At 42.9% G+C, this 23,353-nt stretch overlaps 1 protein-coding gene across 1 annotated transcript in view; it reads left to right on the top strand.

The window, feature by feature from the left end:
* PLA2G4A (phospholipase A2 group IVA) overlaps positions 1–23,075 on the top strand; it is a 705,748-nt gene extending 682,673 nt beyond the window's left edge. The window contains exon 19 of the transcript XR_013840026.1: positions 22,950–23,075. The gene's annotated coding sequence lies outside the window, so the exon portion shown is untranslated. The remainder of the gene's footprint in view (positions 1–22,949) is intronic.
* Positions 23,076–23,353: the final 278 nt, after the last annotated feature.

Here is a 23,353-nt window from a genome sequence, read left to right as displayed (position 1 = left end):
AAAATAGTTGGCTAATCAAGAATACAGTGGTACCTCGGTTCTTGAATGCCTCCGTTGATTAACATTTCGGAAGCCGAACACCAAAAACCTGGAAGTAAATGCTTCCATTTTTGAACGTGCCTCGCAAGTTGAATGGCTTCTGCTGCGTGTTTTCCAATTTTCTCCATTGAACTTGCTGACAGAGCGTGTTAATAGAGAGCATGTGTTGCGGTGGGGTCTAGCAGGCCACCCCACTGTTGCTGGGCTGATCTGTTGGATGGCCACAGCCTATGATTGGGTGTGTGTGTTTCTGGGGAGATTTTGATGTTGCTAATTTGGGGGTTGGGCTAAAAGGTTTTAAATACTGGGCACGCAGTTTCGAGCGTCCTCTTTTGAGGCGTTCATTGGATCACCCGCCCACCCTTCCTGAAACGGGGATTTGTGCTTGACCTTGCTATGCCTGTCATGGGGTCACCTGGTTTTGGGGCAGGGGCCTGGTAGGAATTTTGTCCATATGGCTGATTGGCTGGTGCCATTTGGTTTTTGCCTACTGCGTAGCAAATCGTCACAACTTGTAAGGTTTGCGGTTAGGCATTGGTTAAAAAATTGGTTGGTGGAGGGGTAAGTGCCTACCCCTCCAATGCTGGTGCCGCAAGGGAATTCTGTTAAAGGAATCCAGGGGGTTGCCATGCTTTCATCCAAATCCCTGGCATCAGGCCTCTGGGAGCATGCGGGGAGAGGTGAGGGTCTGGTTCCCAGCTTCATGTCTCCCCGATATTGATTTCCCTGACTGGCTTTTGCTGGAATCCGGAAGTCAGTTCTGTCCCTAGGCGGGGGGACAGATAGTCGGAACCAATGCCTAAGCAACCACTCACAGTTATGTATTTAAATAAAGTTATGGCCAAAATTATGTCAAAAAACTTAAACAAAAATTACATGTGATGTGTGAGTTATTGAGGTGGCTTGGGGACCTCAACACGCAACCTTGGTTTTTGAACGTTTTGGAAGTCGAATGGTCTTCCAGAATGGATTACGTTCGAGGACCGAGGTACTACTGTATTTATTCATAGGCCTAAAAGTCATCTGTTGAATCTTTGCTGGAAAAGTGTTTCCACTCTGGCCTCCGTAACACCGAGCACAGCTATCAGCGCTCCTCCAGGCTTTATTTGCCTGATGTGCAAGTCTAAAACTCAGGTGCTTCCTTCATTAAGTGAGAGTTGGCGAGTCTCCCTTATCAAACCTGCACTACTGAATGGCTGTGTGTGCTGCCCATCTTAGACCACTAGGTCAGGGTAATGAGAAGATCTCCCTGTCCCTTCCCAAACTGTTCTTAAAGAGACAGGCATTTCATCATTGGGACACCCTGAAAAAATAAAATGTCAGGAGTCACCCCTTTTATCGTTTCACCTTAGGCAGCTGCCTGTATGAGGTGTGTTGTCAGCCAAGCCCTGGTGGGAAGTATCCATTTCAGCTCTATTAAGTAACTGATGGAGCTTAATTTGGAATACCTTTTGCTGTGCTCTGTGAGGCAGGCCCAGTCCAATGATCTCAATTAAGATCTAATGCAAACTGACAGCGAGCAGGAAACTTGAAGGAGACTTGCTTGTGCCATTTGGCTCAGCTCTGTATTTTACATGTAACGATGCAATTTTATAATGACATAGCTTATGCCATAATGCTTATAAATGACCCCCTCCACCACAACGTAACTAATTTTTACATCTTCTTACTCAGCGGGGTTTGCACCTCGAGTTAATTTCAAGCTCCCGTTACTCTGAGATAAGTTCGACAAGGAAAAGCGACAACGGAGCAGGCTGGCTAAATTGTAGGCACACAATATAGAATATGAAAACTTGCCCATGCAGAGACATTCATCTTGGCTAATTCATTCCAGCAAGCTACAAACAGGAAAAATATGTTTTATTTTTCCGTGGAGCATGCAGGGAGGCCTTCAAAAAGTAAAAATAAGTTATGTTTTTTCATTTCCTCTGCTCCACCCTGGGACGGCTAGCTGTAAACCACTGCTAACAAAAGGACACCTTAAAATGAAAATACTTCGGCGCTGCCTTTTGGAACATCCCATAAAAAATGTTTTGCTGGCTGCATAATAATAATAAAGTTAACAGTGGAGAATTACATACAAAATATGTCAAGTGGATGCTTGCTTTCCTACTGCTGAGGAGCACTTTTAAATGGCGATGCTTGTATTAATTCCAGGGTCAGAATCAAGGGTTGGTGTGGTATTGATTCTGCCAAGACTTATACCCCAGGGAGAAAGCAAAAAGGCAGGAGGACTCCATCAACAAGTCATGGCAATGCCTCCCCTTCCTGCGCTCCTCCTCTTGAGGTGACCCATTCAGACTCTGAGGTGGATTTCTGCTAGGGCGAGCCTCCAAACCTTTGCTCAGTCTTTGTGCCTCTTCCACCCCCTAGCAGCTCAGACTGAGTGTGATGACAGATGAAAACAAAAATTAGATATAGATTAAAGGAGTCTCAGTGCTACTTTTAATATTTTACTTTTAGTATTAAAGGCATCAGATGCAATGAATGATTATTTTCATAAAGTTTGAGGATTGAAGGGCACGTTACACAGGCAGTAGTAATTGCACATGCAGGGGTTGTGTGTTTCATTCATAGGGTAAGATTACCAGATGTCCCTGTTTCCTGGGGACAGTCCCCGGATTCACAAATCAGTCCCCTGACAAAATCCATCTATTGAGTAGGAAGTTGAAAAGTGTCCCCAGATTCATTGAAAAAAATCTGGCAACCATAGATGGTATATCACACCAGTACAGATAGCAAAAATGGATAAAACTGGGTCAAACATATGTTGAAAATGTAAAGAAAAAGAAGGGACTTTTTATCATATTTGGTGGGAATGTAGAGAAGTTAAAAAATTTTGGGAAATGATATATAATGAATTGAAAAAATATGTTTTGAATGATATTTGTAAAAAAAACCAGAAGCATTTTTGTTAGGGATTGTAGGACAAGACCTGCCAAGAAAAACAAAGAATCTATTTATGTATGCCACAACAGAGGCAAGAGTCTTGACAGCACAAGGATGGAAGAATGAGGAAATCCCAACGAAAGAACAGTGGCAAGAAAAATGGATGAGCTATGCAGAGTTGGCTAAACTGACATACAAACTGCGGGACAAGGACAACTGTGACTTCAAAGAAGAATGGGAACTTTTTACAAATTGTCTAAAAAGACAACAAAATGAACTGGACTCCTTGGCAGGTTTTGAATAAACATACACAAATTTATTGGTTGATAACATGATAGATAGAAAATGCAAGGATAGGTATAATTTTATAACATGCAGAGAATAATATGTGCAGAGAAATCAGGGAGAGGAGCTGAGGGAGGGGTTGGAGGAGGGGGAGGGATGGATGGAAGGGTGGGGGAAGGGGGGAAATAATTATGTGATTATATGATTTGATAATTTATGTTAAAATTGCTTAATAAAAATTTAAAAAGAAATAATAATAATAATAATAATAATAATAATAATAATAATAATAATAAAATTTATACCCCACCCATCTGGTTGGGCTTCCCCAGCCACTCTGGGTGGCTTCCAAAAAAATATTAAAATACTGTAATACATCAAACATTAAAAGCTTCCCTAAACAGGGCTGCCTTCAGATGTCTTCTAAAAGTCTGGTAGTTGTTGTTCTCTTTGACATCTGGTGGGAGGGCGTTCCACAGGGAGGGCACCACTACCGACAAGGAAAGAAACCTGGTAACCCTATGGTAGGGCTCCTATGGACAGGCGTTACATGCGATTCCATAGGGCTGAGGTGTACCAGTGTTGGGAGAAAGAAGTGGGACAAGCAGGAGGAAGATGCAAGTAGAGGGAGAGAAGAGATGGAGACAGAGATTATATATGTGGATAATAAAAAAGGTAAACGGTAAAGGACCCCTGGACAGTTAAATTCAGACCAAAGCGACTATGGGGTTGCAGCGCTCATCTCGCTTTCAGGCCAAGGGAGCCGGTGTTTGTCCGCAGACAGCTTTCTGGGTCATGTGGCCAGCATGACTAAACCAGTGCTGGTGCAACGGAACACTGTGATGGAAACCAGAGCGCACGGAAACGCCGTTTACTTTCCTGCTGCAGTGGTACCTATTTATCTACTTGCACTGGTGTACTTTCGAACTGCTAGGTTGGCAGGAGCTGGGGCAGAGCAATGGGAGCTCACCCCGTCGTGGGGATTCGAACTGCCGACCTTCTGATCGGCAACCCCAAGAGGCTCAGTGGTTTAGAACATAGCACCACCCGCGTCCTGTGTGGATAATATGGGAGTGCGGAGAAGGAAAATTGAAAACCTTGTGGCCAAGTGTGGAAAGGGGAGAATACTACTTCTCCTTTCACCTGTCACATGCTAGCATGCTGAACAACTTTTGCTCCATGGCCTTGCCCGTTCTTTGCTTCTTCAGCCTGTTCACTTTGGACTGCTCTGCCTGAGTTGTGTGTTGAGGTCCCCAAGACAACCCCCAATAAAACACAAGTGACACATTATTTTTGTTTAAGGTTTTTGGCATAATTTTGGCCACAACTTTATTAAATTACAAGTAATGTGAGTGGTTGCTTAGGCATTGGTTGCGACTATCTGACCCCGCACGGGGACAGACTGACATTCGCACGCCTGCGAAGTCAGAAAATGGTAAGACACCCGGGGAGAGAGACGGGACTGGGAACCATGCCTCACATCTCCCCAACTGCTCCCAGGGGCTCTTGTGTGGCCCTAGCCCCTTGACAGGATTCAGACAAAAGAATGGCGAGCCCCTGGGTTCCTTTAATGGAAAACCCTTGCAGCAGCAGCACTTTTGGAGGGGCAGGCGCAGCCAATCCATACCCCTCCACCAACCAATTCCCAAACCAATGCCTAACCACAACCTTACAAGTTGTGACGATTTGCTACGCAGTAGGCAAAAACCAAATGGCACCAGCCAATCAGCCAAATGGACAAAATTCCTACCAGGCCCCTGCCCCAAAAGCAGACGACTCCATGACAGGCATAGCAAGGTCAAGCGAACAGCCTAAAATAGGGAGGGAGGACGGGTGATCCGATGTACGGAGAGAAAAGAGGAAGTGCAACGCTGTGTGCAGGGCATTTAAAGACTAGGGCTGTCAATCAAAAAATTGCAACATATAATTCTCCCCAGCAACAGCCAGCCCTCTGCTAATGGTGGCCAAACTCTTTCCCGCCCAGCAACAGCAGGGTGTCTTGCTAGCCCCCACTGCAACACGTGCTCTCCATGAAGGAGATCACGCTTTGTGACTTTAGCCTGACTTTGGTTTTGGATTATCAGATGCTCCCTCTGGCTAGATGTTTCAAATTGGCCTCTTCTGTTGGATCTGACCTCTGACTTGTGTAGCTGCAACTGCCTGCTCTCTTCTGTGCAATCTGGATGCAGCAGGGATTTTTCCTCTTTCACGTTTTCCACAAGATAGAAACCACCTCAGTCCCTAACAATTACCTGCTGGCCTTAGGCGTGGAGATCAGAGAGGCATGAGCCTGGGGGATTAGGAGAGGTTAAAGAAATGATTGTGGAAACGCTGTAGAAGTGCCAGTAGCAGCTCAGCCTTTAAAGATGGGAAGACTTGTCTGGATCGAAGAACCTTAACGGAGGACAAATGTCCCATCCATTCAATGGATTGATTAGTTACAAAACAAAAGTATTGACCAAAGTTGGAAGGCTATAGAAATAAACTTTGCTTGGGAAAGATATATATTGGGATAAAAGACTTTTCCTCTAGGTAGTAAGCGCTGAAGGAAGAGAAGGAACAGTTCCTGAGGGATCAGGGGGTGGTAATACATCTGGCGCAGACAATATTGTAAAGAACATTTTCCACCTCTTTCCCTGTTAATTATTAAATGCTAACCTTCTGTGTGTCTTTTCCCTCTTCTTAATTTATTCCATATTGTAAACACCTGCAGGGCAAGCGTCTAATTTATTCTACGAAGCTAGTCATATTTTGCAAATCTAGAACTGGGATTGGCTAAAAGATTACAGCATAGATTAATTATATTATTAAAGATTTGTCCACAATGAAACCCTTACTTTTGCGTGCCATCAAAGCGAGCCAGGGGCTGAAGAGGGGAACAGGATTATACCACTCTAAATAATGTTTCCTTTAGGGATTGTATTTTTGTTTTTTGTTTTTTGGCTGTTTTAAAAATAATTTGAAAGGTGTAGATGGTGTAGAAGAAAGCTGGATAATGCTAGGAGATTAACCCAAACTCAATAAAGTTTACCTCAGATTTTTTAATTACAAGAAAGGAGATGTAATCTTTGGTTGTTTTTTTGATAGTGCTATACTACTCGATCAAATCTGAAATGAAATTGTTTTTAAAAAATCACCTCAGGGTTATTTACTGTGACTTTTGATGCCCGTTTTTGTTTTTGTTTTAAATGAAAACACCTTTGAGGTTAATGATGTGTATTCAATTTGTTGGTTTGGCAGGAACTTTGCTGTGTTTTTTGGTGTAACCAAGGGGAACAAAAGTTGGAACTAATGGTAATGTAGAATTTTAATTATATGAATAAACTTCCACCAGAATTATTTATTTTTTAATAAAATTACACCTGAAGGGTTGAAAAGGTGCCCTTGAGAATCTTAGTATATTTCATTGTTGCTTTGTATAGAACAAATAATTAGTTTAAAATGTTATATTGGAGCCATAAAACCATATCTCTCACTTCATGAATCAGTGATTACTTCTCTCTGTGTTAGTTATGCTAGCATAGATTCAAATAGCACCAAATGTGTTTTTGGTCATGTGTGCTTACTTTCATTCATTTATTGAATTTATATACCGCCCTATACCTAGGGGTCTCAGGACAGTTCACAAAAGAAATATAAAATCAAAATCAAAACAATAATTCAATAACATCCGCCTCCCAAAAGAGCCACATTTTAAAGGGTACAGGATGTTGATTAGGTCAGCCAAAGGCCTGGTTAAAAAGGAACGTTTTTGAAACATGGTGGTTGTGAACCCAGTGTAAATACATTTTAGGATACAGTACAGTGGTACCTCGGGTTACGAACTTAATTCGTTCCGGAGGTCCATTTTCAACCCGAAACCGTTCTTAACCTGAGGTACCACTTTAGCTAATGGGACCTCCTGCTGCCGCTGCCACTGCGCCACCGGCATGCAATTTCTGTTCTCATCCTGGGGCAAAGTTCGCAACCTGGAGCAACTGCTTCTGGATTACCGGAGTTTGTAACCCGAAGTGCTTGTAACCCGAGGTACCACTGTAATATGTCAGTAAAGTATTGAATTGTGGGCTACAAACTCCCTGGTTTAGATCTTGCCATCATCATGAGATCATTAGGCTGTTGTACACAAATAGGTGTTGTACACCTGGTGCCACCCTGGGGACTCACTGCAGAAAATGGTTCATTATAATAATGCCACCCTCCGAACCTCTCATGGTGGAAGCACACAAAGAAGGGGCTCAGCTAACCAAAGCTGAACTAGGGTGAATGTTTCCAACAGAATCAAGTCAATAAGGGTCACCAAGTGTTCCATAATCAAGGGATGTATACCAATGTCTTAGGAAGCCCTAGGCACACCAGAGAACTGAGAAACTTATTAACGGATTGACTGGTATGTAATTACTGAACATACATTTTCCATGGGATTTTGCTTCTTTTTAAAGGCTGTTTGGAATACACTAAATGTGCTAGACAAGCTATCTGCAACAGATTTCTGTTTTGAAGTGCACTGTGCTCCAGAATACAGCCAAGGGTTTATCTTGTGCATCTAATGTTGAACTTTGGAATTTCTCCCTGCTGTGAGTTCTAATTATTCTTTGCTAATTAAGCAACTGAGTCCTGCTGTGAAAAATTCCCCCTCTGGAACCATGTGAGCAAAGGTGGATGCATAAATTTTTATAACATATGCATAAAAGCGTCCATTTTTTATTTCCTGTACTAATTTCCTGTCCTAACATTCAGTGGAAAGAATTAGTGTGACACTTAATGCCATATATATAATGTGTCACATAATATTCAGTTCTTATTGCTGGCCTCCCACAAAATACTTTGCAATGTATGCATTCTACATAGGCCTGTCTTTAAAGAAGACTTGAAAGATACAGTTGGTGAAAAATGCTGTTGTTTACCTCTTGAAAGATAGGAAGCAAGAGCATATTTGGCTGATTTCCCAACAACTACACTGACTGCCTTTTTGCTTCCAGGCCAAATTCACTGGAGATGAAAACAATATCAGCTGCGTAAGGTCACAGATGTTGACCGGAAAGGCTAAGATGCTCTCTTAGGAAGCAAGAGCTTTGAGCATAGAATCAACTAACTGTAGCTGCTATGACAGATCTGGAAAAGCAAGCAATTATGTGCACGCAATTGTTCCACTTTTTACAAATATTAATAGTAACAATCTGATCCAATATAAAAGTCACAATAACCAAAATAGACAACTTATATCAAACAAAGCAACATTCAAAAATACATCAGTATCTCATAGAATCATAGAATCATAGAATCATAGTGAACAGTAAAATTAAACATCAACAAATAATAATTAAGCAGTTCACACTTATCAACCACAATAAAGAATTACCAGTCTACAATCAATAAAAATAACAGCAAATCACAATGGATAAAATACCACAAAATGCACAAAACCATGTAAAAGGATCAAATTGAGAAACAAAGACACACAGCTTATTAAAGTATTTTTTAAAAATAAATATTCCTGGTCTCCCATTCCCAGCTGCTGCTGCTGCTGCTGCTGCTGTTCTCAAAGTCATAGTCTGGGAAAGACTGGGCGGAACAAGGCAGATGGAAGTAGGCTTCCTTGACGTGGCAGCAGGACTCCTCCAGCGCCAAACTTCCATTTTCCATGCTGGTCTGCTAGTTTATGTTCAGTCAACAAGCAAACACTGCTTTCATCTGGCATCACTTGCTATGTGCATCCCCTTACACAACATCAGGGGGTTCCCTGACATTTTATACAGACCAAGGGTGCTGGGAGGGCTCCATAAAGGACTGCTGCTGGACAGAGATGGATCCTTTTAAAAATTGTTTTCATTTTTTATCTGTGCCATTTTAAATTGTTATTGATATTAATGTATTTTTTAGTTTTAGATTTTATGATTTACGTCGAAATCATTTTCCATTTGGCTGTGTAACTATTGATGTGCTTTATTTATTGTTTATGACTTTTGTTATGTTGGTAATTATGTAAATTTTGTCATGCCGTAAGCCGCCTTGAGCATTGTTTTAACTACGGAAAGGCAGAATACAAATAAAAAATGATTATGATGATGATGATGCTATGGGGAAAGGGTAGAAATCTCCCAGTGCATGTTGTAGTGTTTTGGATCCCAGCCACTGAAGGCAGAAGAGAATTTTACATTTTACAATGTTTATGGGGGAAATCTATATAACAGAGAAACAAAATCAGATGTCTTTCAATAGTAAATGATACAAAAGTCTGAAGGAATCTGCCTCCCAATTCAGGTTGGTTATAAACAGAACCTTCTGTATCAAAAGTCAATTCTAAATATCACCGTTACTATTTCAAAGAAATACGAACTGGAACTAAATTCTTTTCAGGTGTGCAGATTAAGGAATCTGGCTTTAATCTTGCAGTGGTCGTCCTATTTGTAACAATTCCAGTCAAATGATTGATGTGGTTTGTGTTTGACAAGAGTGACTGTGAACTTCTTTGGCACACACCCCCTCCTGGATTCTTCTGAACATGCTCCAAATGGAGATGAGATCTGTTCACAATTGAATTTGGCAATGACTGCATCATGAAGGTTGGCATCTTTGAACATGTTAAGGTCAATTCTTTCCACAGCTTTCTCAGAACATTCCAAGGATGCAACATTTGCCCTGTCCAGTTTATCAGAATCTTAGCCAACCATTATTACTACCAGGGAATTCTGAGGTCTTGGAAGTGAAGCTATGCTGGGTATGACTCTAAGCATAGATTATTGTGCAGTTGAGATTCATTCCTCATATAGCTCCTCCTCCTCCACTGGAAGTTGTATATTTTGTCCTGTCCAAATGTAACTGAAACTGATTTTGTGCACAAGATTGTCGGACTGTTCTTTACTCAGTTTTCTTTGGGAATATTTTTAGCTATGGTGATGGCATTGCCCTTTCAGCAAATAAACGGTATTCCATATCCAACACGGCTGCGAGAAACTCCTAAGTAGGGTGTGAGAGTGATAAGTGATCCACCAAGGCCCTCAGCAGCTCCCAACTGGCCAGCAGGGAAAATTATTGGGAACCACTGTTCTATATTGTCAACCCTGGATTAAGAGACTTTTAAGCAAGCAACGTTCTGAGCTGGAATGCTTGAAGAAACGAACCTGTTGAAGCACTCCCCTCTCTCTACAATAACAGCTATCATTTATTGGAAAGGTCACGTCCAGTCAAATACCTGCTCTGTTCCTGCAGTGCATGGTTTGCAAAGTACTAATCATTTTGGCAGGTAATTTTGACTCTTCTGCCAGTGGAAAATCTGGGGTTAATTAAATGTTCCATCCACTGGTTCACTTCTCTCTCTAAGAAGCCTACATTTGTCACAAACTGGAAAGCTGCCAATATTGTCCACTGATCCAAACCCAGCAAGTCTCAAGGGGAGACTTGTACATGCCAAAGGAAGTTCTGTTGCGCACACTGAGTGCCATTTTCTCTTGGATTTCACTAGTGCTTGACCTATAAAGAAACTGTGATGGTTCTCACGGCCAAAGCATCTACTGTCTTGAATTTATTTAGGATGATATAATTTGAAGCAGGTTGTGAAGAGCTCCAAAAGGATTGCACCAAACTGGTTGAACGGGTAACAAAATGGCTGATGAGATTTAATGTAAACAAATACAAATGGAAGCATATTTGGGCTAAATCAATCAATCAATCCCAACTCTCTGTGTTTATGTGTGCATGTATGGGGTGGGGGAACCTCACTAACTGGAACTTTGTGAAGTGGGACAAAAGGCAAAGTCTATGTGTCACTGCTCATCACTGTTAAACACATATATTTTAGGTGTTAAGATAATTAATGACATAAGAGATTATAGATTTACCAATGGCAGCTAACAATGAGAGCTGAATTGAGAGTTCTTGTACGGAGTTGGCATGATCTCTGGGATAAAGAAGCTGGAGTCAGAGAAGAAGGGATGGTGGTCACCATTGATGCCCTGCATTTGAGCTTCCTCCGAGCATCTTCCTGGCTACTTCTGGAACAGGATGATGAACTAAATAGACCTTGATCTTACACCACAGCATTTAGGCAAAGGAAGAAGGTGGCTGACACAGCAGCAATATGGTGGCAAAGATAGATAATAGTGGGTTATCAACGAGAAGCAAGAGTTTCTTCTACAAAGGGAGCTTAAGCATGCCAGACACATGATCTTGCTGCCCCCCAAAACAATATATGGCCGGGGTTGGGAAACTTGTGGCCTACAGATGTTATTGGACTTTAGCTTCCATCAGCCCAGCAAGCATGACTGGTGGTCAGGGATGATAGCAACTATAGTCCAGTGACCACTGAAGGGTTACAGGTACCCCATCCCTGATTTATGGGGTGGATATAGATATACAGTGGTACCTCAGGTTACATACACTTCAGGTTACATACGCTTCAGGTTACAGACTCTGCTAACCCAGAAATAGTGCTTCAGGTTAAGAACTTTGCTTCAGGATAAGAACAGAAATTGTGCTCCGGCGGCGTGGTGACAGCGGGAGACCCCATTAGCTAAAGTGGTGCTTCAGGTTAAGAACAGTTTCAGGTTAAGAACGGACCTCCAGAACGAATTAAGTACTTAACCCGAGGTACCACTGTAAGCTGTCAGCAATAGAGGCCACAGTAGGTCTTGACCTGGTCACCTGAAAGAAGACTGACAGGGGATTCAGCCTAGCTACCATCAGTGAGCTAGGCTAGGCATCATCGCTAGGCATCATAGAGGGAAATGCAGTGCAGGTGTATTCTGGGTCCCTATAAAATCTTTCATCTTGGTTTTTACTCACATCTGAGCAACAAGGAGGCGTGTTCTTCCTGATTATAGCTCACTTCACACCAGCCTCATCTGCACAGACCCTTAGTCAGTGTCAGATTAAACTCTGTGGAGACCCCTAGGCAGTCAAAATCTCAGGGGGCCCCTCACAAATTATCTCCTAATACATGTATTATTTTACCAGACAACAATTTTAATAAACCAATTTTATTACACAAAACAAATTGATATTATTTAGATCCATTGTTGAAGGCCCTAAAAGGCCGGTGCTTAATCTGCCTATTTGGTAATCTGGCACTGCCGTCAGTTCTGAGTAACATGAACATTTTGACAAAATACAGTTCTCTCCTGAAGCTGACTTTAAAGTCTAAATGCAGCATACCTCAGGCCTCCTGGAATCCCTTCCTGTATCACTAGTTTTTCCTGCAAAATCAAATGAGTGGAGATTATAGTTGGAATGAACTGTGAAATCTTGGCATAATGAGAAGCATGCTTATATTTTTTAAAAGCTTTCCCCTGAGCCAGCTCTAATTAGCAATTGCTAGCCTTAAATCTAAGCTTTGATGAAAGATGTAAGCAAAGGTATTTAAGAACTTCCTTCACAAAATCCTCCAGCATAATTTACTAACTTTGTATCTATCGCATAGTCTCTCTGCCAGTCTCTTAGGCAACGAAGCAACTAACATTGTAGACTATGCTTTTCCCGCTTGGATTTCACACCAGTGTTAATAGGCACCCAACGCCAAAAGATTAATTAGTGCTGAGCATTATATATACACAAGTCATCTAAAGCCAAGAAACATCATTTTGCCAATTCAAATACTGGCCACACAATTCTTTCCTGAGATGTAAGCTTGGATACGCCACAATGTGTTGACATTGTTGAGAGACTTTGACTTGGATGTGATTATAAGGATGCAAAAGCAATGAGTATTCAGAAGTCTTGATTGCTTAAGCAGGGGGGGGGAATTCTTATTTGTAACTATGGATAAATGTCTCAATAAGCAAACACAGAAGGATCCACAAAAATCTGTTTAAACTGCTCTATATGTTTCATAATTATGCCAATTCCACACAAAAAGGAGAAAGAGCACGGTAATTTCAACATTTAATTAACATTCTGGCAGCATGTGTTAAATCAAGCCAGTCTGAACTTTGCAGAGCAACATTGGCCTCCACTTAGCTGGAAAATAGTCATTTGGATTCTAACTTTTTCTGTGAACAGAACAGGGTTCACATTTGTGGAATGAAGCTTTCCTGCCTCCCAGCTTCCTCCGCAGTTCCCTGTGCCCTCCTTCCCCAATCCGTTTCTTGGGACTGTTATAGGGCAGGATCCGAGAACCTTTCACAATCTGAGGACCACATTCTCACATGGACGGCTTTTTAAGGCAGCATTCCAGTTGTGGGTGGTGCTGTAGCCTTATTGGAGTTCACCAATTGTGTCTGCGTTGCTCCGGGACAGGAGGAAGGAAGTCAAATGACACCGAGGTTGGTTCAAAGAAAGAGTTTATTCTGCTCTCCGGATAGCAGAAGGCACTTGCGTGGTGAGTCCACAGCAAGTCCAAGGAAATGAGAAATTTCATGCAGTATATATATCCTCCAGGCACCCTCTCCCCCTTCCCCAGGAATCCAGCCACGTCAGTTTGTACACGCAGGTTGACATCACAGATGTTCCTGCTCCGGCACTCTTAACCATAAAAGGGTATTCCTTCCTATACTTCTGACCATAAAAGGATCTTCCTGTTCCTACTCTTATCTTGGAGCAAGAGGTCACAATCTCCAAGAACACCCTCTGGCGCTGTTTCCAGACTGGCTCTGTGTGTCTTTTGTGGTCAGGATATAAGATAAGGCACAGACGCATCATCCCTGCTCTACTGGACCTTGGCAAGGTCACTCATTGCCGTCACGGACTGATAAGGGAGAGAGCTTCGAGCACAGCCAGGTTTTTGTTTATACATTGACTCAGAGCTCAAGTTAATGGATTTTAGCTAAGGAAAAATAGGGATTTTGGTGCAGTTTCAAACTGCCTGCACAGTCAGTTTTGGGTTTGGGAAACCCATTCCTTCAGTGCCAGGCAAAAGTGGGTGGAGTAAATGATGTGCCTGTCACACTTGTAAAATAAAAATACAGTGTCGGGCCAATGTACTGTTTAATCGGCACCAAAAATTGCTGAAGCAAAGTGTAAAGCTGGTTTGACAAGAGCGAATGTGTGGGCATGTGGCACAGAGGCTGAAGGATGCGGAGGTCCAGCATTTTCCAAGCAAGACCTGCTAGCAGAACTAAGAAAGAACGCAGAATAGTCAAGAACAGGGTGATGCATTCCTTCCCTCAAAGCTGTGCGATTGAAGAACGCTGGTATAATTATTTCCTCTGATTGGAAGCTAGACCTATCGGTGACAAATGAGCACACCCTTCCACACCCAGGTGTTTTCCTTAGAGGGTAAGCTTGAGGAGAAATGCGTCAATGTTTGCAGTTACACCATTTTCACAAGGTTTTTAAAAAGCACAACTACAGCGGGTTACAGACGCTTCAGGTTACAGACGCTTCAGGTTACAGACTCCGCTGACCCAGAAATAGTACCTTGGGTTAAGAACTTCTTCCCCTTCTATTTGCCAGGAGGTGATGGGACCAGTGAGCTTCAAACCATATTTTGCGCTCTCCTCTTTCACCCTCATTAAAAGGTTCTTTAATTCCTCCTCACTTTCTGCCATCCTCTTGTCGTTGGTGTAGATAGTACTCATGGGGTGACAGAAGATGGTGAGGAGCCCAGGGGCCACTGCACAGGAAGTCAAGCAGCAGGAACCAAGAAGACCAAAACTTTAAGAAAGAATGGGGAAAAAATATGATATATTTAGGAGGCCACTGTAAGCAGATGAAAACATTAGCAGGAATTTAATAACACTTGTATTGTAATAATTACTATGGACAATATGGACAGATACAAAATATGGATTATGAAATAATATGCAGTTGAAAATGGGAACCATGAAAGGGATGGGGGGAAAGTCTTGAGATTCAGACTAATCTCTATATATGGAAATGCATTTGGATTGTTATACAGTGGTACCTTAGGGTATGAACTTAATTCATTCTGGAGGTCCGTTCTTATCCTGAAACTGTTCTTAACATGAGGTGCCATTGCGTGTCAAGGTCCCCAGGACCACCCCAATAACTCACACATCACACCAATATTTTTGTTTAAGGTTTTTGGCATAATTTTGGCCACAACTTTATTAAAATACAAACATGTGAGTGGTTGCTTAGGCATTGGTTGCGACTATCTGCTCCCCTCCCCATGGGGGACAGTCTGACATTTCGCACGCCTGCAAAAGTCAGAAAAGGGGAATACACTTGTGGGTAGCAACGGAGCAGGGAACCTGCCCTCAGCCCTCCCCAAATGCAGCCAGGAGCTCTTGCAATGGCCCAAGCCCCCTTGACAGGGTGGACACACAATATTTAGCCCCTCATTCCTTTAACGGAATCCCTTGCAGCAGCAGCATTAGAGGGACAGGCACAGCCACTCCATGCCCCTCAACCAACCAAACCATAAACCAATGCCTAACCGCAAACCTTACAAGTTGTGATGATTTGCTACACAGTAGGCAAAAACCAAATGGCCCCAGCCAATCAGTCAGATGGACAAAATTCCTACTGGGCCCCTGCCCCAAGAGCAGATGTCCCGATGACAGGCATAGCAAGGTCAAGCAAACAACCCTAATTCTAGGGAGGGGGGGACGGGCAATCCGATGCACGGGCGAAAAGAGGAAGCCCTAGCCTCGTGCAAGGAGTTTTACTATTTCTGGCTGTCAATCAATAAATGGCAACATTAACTTCTTCCCAACAACAAGGGAAGCCCAATCACAACAGTGGCCAACGATCAATTAGCCCGCCCCACAACTTTGGAGTGTCCTGGCGGCCCCCACCGCAACACATGCTCTCCATGAAGGAGAACACGCTTTCTAAAAGAAAAAAGAGTGAGAGAATAAGCCGGGGAGCAGGACCCCTCGCCAGTGAGGCCCCTGTCCCCATGAACACAGCAGGTCCTAAGACGTAGAGAACAGTGGGTGGGACACTCCAGGAAGCAGAGGCAGGCCAAGGCCTGCAGCCTAGTTCACTAGCTGGCCAGGTGGGGAAGGAGGCATGTGATTCCTCAGCTGGGGCAAGCAGAGAGCAGGTGAGGGTCATCTGCCTCATCAAGCCCAGATGCTGCAATCAGCAGGTACAGTATAAGAAAGCAGCAGAGTTGAGGTGCTCAGCTGTTGAGGAACTTTGCCTGGGGTTTTCCTTGGACCTTCACGGGTTTCTGCCTCGAGACTGACCCTGGACTGTATCCTGACTGCTGAACTTCTATCTTGGCTTACTTGGACTGACCCCGGAATGATCTTTGGACTTTGTTTGTGTGGCTTGGCCTATGGACTTGGAACTTCATCTTGGCACACTGTCTGTCTGTCTGTCAGGTAGGCCAGGGAATCTGGACACAGAACTTCTGGTGCTGTCACTGGGATTGTGACTTTTGGGGTGGGGTTTCCTATAACAACATCAATCAAACAAGGGGCAGGTCTTAGGGGATTTGACAGGAACTGCGCTACTTATACGACCCACAGCATAAATTGAATATCCTAATGTACGATCCAGAACCCCTTGCAACCTTCATGGATTCTAGGGTGGATTTTCTGCAGATGTGGAACATGGGCCGCTAAAAGCAGAGAACTGGTAAGCCGTTAGTTTGAATAATTACATTCCTATAGGCAAACACATCCCAATGGGAACAAAACTGAATTTTGCTTCCAGTGGATATTTCCAAAGGTGTGGCAATTCACAGGTTTCAGCAGGTTTGATTAACTAACTAATCAGATAGTCAAATCCTTTTGGAGGCATTAGGAGACCTGCATTCTTGAGTTAAAGGTCCGTTAAAACAAACCTCCATTACTTCTCCCATAATGCTTAATCCTCTTTAAATAACACCATGTCGAACATGTCTGCTCATCAGCTAGCAGGTATCCCTGTGAGGTTTCTGCAGCTTTCAGCATCATGGATCACTGTGCAAAGGATTTCCCCCCAAAATATTGACTTTTGGGTTTTCAAGGTTACTGATGGCATGCTCACTCTCATTAATCACTCTAACCATTTCAACAAAGCTCATTAAGAAGATAAATACATTTATCAGGCCAGTCATCTTGCTGATTATATATTTCCTGTTTTACCAGTGATAAATACACAGCTGAGTAAATTCTTCCTTTGCGGTGTAATAGAGAAAGCAACTCAAGAGTCTTCTAACTCGGATTTACCTTTAAAAGCTTAATATCCTGCCTCAGGGCAGTGTCTTCCACTGAAGGAGAAAGGAGTATTAGGTCGGTTCCAGACTGTTAGGTCCCATTGAAATGAATGTGAAAAGCTGCTAATGAGCAACTTAATCGCTATAGGAATCGATGGGGCTTAATTACAAGTATGGGGCTTGTGTTGGGTCTATAGGGCTTATTGTGAAAGCTGCCCCCAACACTAGATTTAACATAGGAAGCTGCTGTGTTTTTCAGCTCTGACTGGCAGTGGCACTCATAGTTTCATTTTTTACCTCCAAATGCTTTTTATTGATTTTCACAAACATAAATAAAACTTAAACTTTTACATTCAACATTTTGTGTCATCTTATTTACCCTGCGCAATTTCGCGCCCGGACTTCCCTCCTACCCTGCTTCGGTTTTCCTAATTTACATCTTCTCTTACAGATTCTTATTTACCCTCTATTCACATCACAGGATTTATATTAGCCCTGCTACAGTTTTTAAACTTCTGCAATTAATTAATATGTACGCAACAAATTTACTCCACTCCTCTTCAAACTTTGTCACTTTTTGGTCTCGAATTTTATAGGTCATTTTTGCCAATTCTGCATACTCAAATAATTTTGTCTGCCACTCCATTAAAGTTGGGATCTCCTGGGATTTCCACTTTTGGGCCATGAGAATCCTAGTTTACGATAGTTTACGATCTTATCCCTATTATCCCTAATAAAAAAGCCTCTGGTTTCTTTGGGAATGTGTATTTGAAAAGTTTTTTCAACTCATTATATATCAAATCCCAAAACTTATTTAGGGGCGCCCTGTATGATGTATGGGACAAGAATAAAAACCTATTGAGTGTCAAGGTCCCCAATACACCCCAAAGGAAAACCCAATTGACACTTAATTTTTGTTTAAACTTTTTGGCATAATTTTGGCCAGAACTTTATTCAAATACAGCAATGTGAGTGGTTGCTTAGGCATTGGTAGCACTAACTGCCCCCACACGGGGACAGCTCTGACATTCGCACCCCCCGCAAAGTCAGGAAGGGTAAGTCACCTGGGGAGAGAGACGGGACTGGGAACCATGCCTCACCTCTCCCCAGAATACTCCCAGGGGTTCTTGCGTGGCCCTAGCCCCTTGCCAGGGGGTTTCGGACAAAAGCATGGTGAATCCCTGGGTTCCTTTAACGGAATACCCTTGCAGCAGCAGCAGCAGCATTTTGGAGGGGCAGGCACAGCCGAATCCATACCCCCCCAGCAACCAATTCCAGACCAATGCCTAACTGCAAACCTTACAAGTTGTGACGATTTGCTACGCGGTAGGCGAAAACCAAGTGGCACACACTAATCAGCCAAATGGCAAAATTCCTACCGGGCCCCTGCCCCAAAGCAGACGACCCCATGACAGGCATAGCAAGGTCAAGCAAACGGCCTAACATGAGGGAAGGGAGGGCGGGTGATCCAAAGCACGCAGCAAAAGAGGACGTCCGTTGCTGCGTGCCTTGTATTTAACAAATAGGGCTGTCAAACACTAAATGGCAACATGTAATTTTCCCCAGTAACAGCCCGTCCCTGCTTACGAGTTGGCCAAACCATCTGCCCAGAAACAGCAAGGTGTCTTGGAATCCCCAACCGCAACACGTGCTCTCCGTGATGGAGAACACGCTTTAGAATAAACTACACCTTGGTGGCTATCCCCGCTAGAAGTGTTGACAATAGGCGAAGAGAGTAACTTATGAAGATATTCTAGTGAAAACTGAGAATGGGTGGAAATTAAAACCATATGATAATATAAAATGTGCTTTTACGGGATGGCTACAATATCACCAGGTGAATGCTTTATTAAGAGGATAAGAAAAATGGGATTTAGCGAAAACAAGTCAAAATATCAAATAGAAATCTTAGAGGGTAGAACAAAACTTTTGTCTAAAATGTATGACTATTTGCTGGAATGGAACACCAAGGATGAATTAACAAAAGAAGTCATGATAAAATGGGCAGTTGACTTTGGTTACAAAATTGAGTACGACAACTGGGTAAGATTATGGAATGAAGGTATGAGATTTACAGCGTGCTCCACTTTAAAAGAAAACTTAGGGGAAATGATGTACCGGTGGTACATTACCCTGGTTAAATTGGCAAAAATGTACAGACTGAGTAATAAAGCCTGCTGGAATTGCAAACTAAAGGACGATGAATTCTACCACATGTGATGGACATGCGAAAAGATGAAAGGCACTCATAGTGTCAGACAGTTTTCCCACCAACCTACCAGGAGATGCTGGTGATTGAACATGGAACCTTCTGAATACAAAATATGTGTCTGAGCTGAGCTATGATATTTCATCAGTGGATGGAGGGGATGTAGTCTCATTAAGGGCTATTTCTGTTTCACGTGACTCCATACTTCAAGAACGGGTAAGGATAGGGGTAGGGTGATTGCAAGGTCTGGAAATCATTATTTTCGAAGAATTTGAGTCCTGGGGATGACCCCTTCCTCTTTGTTAACAATTGTAACTCGGACTGTATTTTTCAAGAAAGACATTATTGTTCTTGCTGAAACTGGTGGGAATACGTTCATGGCAGGATAAAAGTCAGACAATTGACATAACCCTGCCTGTGGAGAAATTGGGAGGGGTAACACAAATCGACATACCCTTCAGGGGGGAAAGCAAACTTCATAGTAAGGCCAAAGTTTCTTCTAAGGTCTACTTTCTCTCAGGGAAAACACATCATTTCCATTTTTAAAACAAATTAGTCTTGTACATGGCAATTTAGTTTTCATTTCCTGAATGTATTTCAGCAGGTTAAGAATGCTTTCATAAAGCATAAATCTGATTTACAACGTGTGTTCCTGGCAAGAAAATAAGACCCACATTAACGAAAGCATTAATAAAAATGCTGAAATACTTTTGAGATGGAAAGCAAAAACTATAAATAAAAGATAATTCCAACTTTTACCATCAGGCTAGTTGCTTAAATAATAAACAGTGCTTTCCAAAAGGGGGGGGGTACAATAAGTGAGTTAATTCTCTGTGAAGGAAATAATTTTGGAGAAATGTAATGAGGTATGTGAAAATGCAGAAATGGGAAATTCAGGCCTCTAAATCCAATCAAGCAAACTTTTTTAAACAAGATTTTTTTTCCAATTTTTTTTGCTGAGCCTAAAGACATTACTACAGAGAGCAAGAAATAACAGTGATTGGGCCCCCAAATAATATATATATTCTCTTGTAAGAAATCCATATCTTAGTGTCAGGCCCACTAAGGGTTCACACATTACTACTACTACTGTACTACTATTACTATCACTACTATTTGTTTATACATACAAATATACATGCATAATGTTAGGCAATGGAACAAATAGGTGTCTGAATATGTATATGAATCATATCATATTCTAATCGTGTGAGGGACTGGATGCCTAGAAAGGGTTTCTCTGGTGCCGATCCCTAGCTTAGCCTCTGTCTTTTTCTTTTTCTTTTTTTAAATGAAATTAATCCTGAAATGCTTTTGGTGACTTAGGGCATATCCATGCTACAATTTTAAATTGGCTCACTTTTTAAAAATTAGCTCACTTTTCTGACAGAAATTTATAGCTGGGAGGGGAGAACACAGTGTTCTCGGAACCCCAATGAAGTATAATTCACAGGATTATTCTTAAGCCAGAAGGGGTGAGGGGAGTAATGGCACTTAAAGTGGAATAAAACCATTATAAGTGCATCATGTCTTGGTGTCAGACATGGATGTGGGGCTGAATGTGGATGAGCTGTTGTTGTTCTAACTGTAGCTTCTTGTCCCACATAGAGATTTCTCAGGAGACAGATGAGGTGATCAGGCACTCCCATTTCTTTAAGAACTTGCCATAGTTTGCTGTGGTCGACACAGTCAAAAGCTTTTGCATAGTCAATGAAGCAGAAGTAGATCTGTTTCTGGAACTCTCTAGCTTTCTCCATAATCCAGCACATGTTTGCAATTTGGTCTCTGGTTCCTCTGCCCCTTTGAAATCCAGCTTGCACTTCTGGGAGTTCTCGGTCCACATACTGCTTAAGCCTGCCTTGTAGAATTTTAAGCATAACCTTGCTAGCGTGTGAAATGAGAGCAATTGTGCGGTGGTTGGAGCATTCTTTGGCACTTCCCTTCTTTGGGATTGGGATGCAGACTGATCTTCTCCAATCCTCTGGCCACTGCTGAGTTTTCCAAATTTGCTGGCATATTGAGTGTAGCACCTTAACAGCATCATCTTTTAAAATTTTAAATAGTTCAGCTGGAATATCATCACTTCCACTGGCCTTGTTATTAGCAATGCTTTCTATGGCCCATTTGACTTCACTCTCCAGGATGTCTGGCTCAAGGTCAGCAACCACACTACCTGGGGTATACAAGACATCCATTTCTTTCTGGTATAGTTCCTCTGTGTATTCTTGCCACCTCTTCTTGATGTCTTCTGCTTCTGTTAGGTCCTTTCCACTTTTGTCTTTTATTGTGGTAATCTTTGTACGAAATGTTCATATCTCCAATTTTCTTGAACAGATCTCTGTTTTTTCCCATTCTATTGTTTTCCTCTATTTCTTCGCATTGCTCGTTTAAGAAGGCTTTCTTGTCTCTCCTTGTTATTTTTTGGAAATCTGCATTCAATTTCCTGTATCTTTCACTATCTCCCTCGCATTTTGCTAGCCTTCTCTCCCCCGCTATTTGTAAGGCCTCGTTGGACAGCCACTTTGCTTTCTTGCATTTCCTTTTCATTGGGATGGTTTTAGTTGCTGCCTCTTGTATAATGTTACGAGCCTCCATCCATAGTTCCTCAGGCACTCTGTCCACCAAATCTAAATCCTTAAACCTGTTCCTCACTTCCACTGTGTATTTATAAGGGATTTGACTTAGATTGTATCTTACCGGCCCAGTGGTTTTTCCTACTTTCTTCAGTTTAAGCTTGAATTTTGCTATAAGAAGCTGATGATCTGAGCCACAGTCAGCTCCAGGCCTTGTTTTTGCTGACTGTATAGAGCTTCTCCATCTTTGGCTGCAGAGAATATAATCAATCTGATTTCGATGCTGCCCATCTGGTGATGTCCATGTGTAGAGTCGTCTCTTGTGTTGTTGGAAAAGAGTGTTTGTGATGACCAGCTTGTTCTCGTGGATGAGCTAGCTTATGCTAAATCTAAAGAAGAATGGCAGTAGCTCACTCATCTTAGTCAGACGAGGTGCTTTTGGTATTTGTAGCTTGGGCATAGTTGTGGCTGTGTTGCCAAAGGGGTTTCACCCAGGGGCGTAGGCAGTGGGGGCAGATAGCCCCAGGTGCCCTCACTGAGGGGGGTGACATTTGGCATGCCACCCACCCGCAACTCCCAAGCCTACCCCAAACCGTCGGGGTAAGAGGGGAGCTGCGCTGTTTTGCCGACAGCATTCCCCCCTTCCCCCTTCGTTTTGACAGCTTGGGGAGGCTTGGGAGTCGCGGGTTTGTGGTGTGCCAAATGTCCACCATGGGCAGCTTGCTCTGCTCCCGTGAGTGGCTCACTTCACCCCCAGCTGCAGGGCGCGTGCGCCACTCTGGGCACCTTCCACACCACGCCCCCTCGCTTTCAGGCCGAAGGAACTGGTGTTTGTCCACAGACAGATTTGTGCGTCATGTGGCCAGCAGGACTAAACCGCTTCTGGCGCAACAGAACACCATGATGTAAGAACGCAGGTGGCGCTGTGGTCTAAACCACTGAGCCTCTTGGGCTTGCCGATCAGAAGGTCAGCAGTTTGAATCTGCACGACAGGGTTAGCTCCCATTGCTCTGTCCCAGCTCTTGCCAACCTAGCAGTTCAAAAGCACATCAGTGCAAGTAGATAAATAGGTATCACTGCGGTGGGGAGGTAAATGGCATTTCTGTGCACTCTGGCTTCCATCATGGTGTCCTGTTGTGCCAGAAGCAGTTTAGTCCTGCTGGCCTCATGACCCGGAAAGCTGTCTGTGGACAAATGCCGGCTCCCTCGGCCTGAAAGCTATATGAGCGCCACACCCCGGTCTCCTTTGACTGGACTTAACCATCCAGGGGTCCTTTACCTTTTTTTTTTTTTTAACCTTAAAGGAGCTTTCCG

The sequence above is a fragment of the Podarcis cretensis genome, assembly GCF_951804945.1.
Source record: "Podarcis cretensis genome assembly, chromosome: 6".
NCBI classification, from domain to species: Eukaryota; Metazoa; Chordata; class Lepidosauria; order Squamata; family Lacertidae; genus Podarcis; species Podarcis cretensis.
This window is presented reverse-complemented; position numbering and strand designations above follow the sequence as displayed.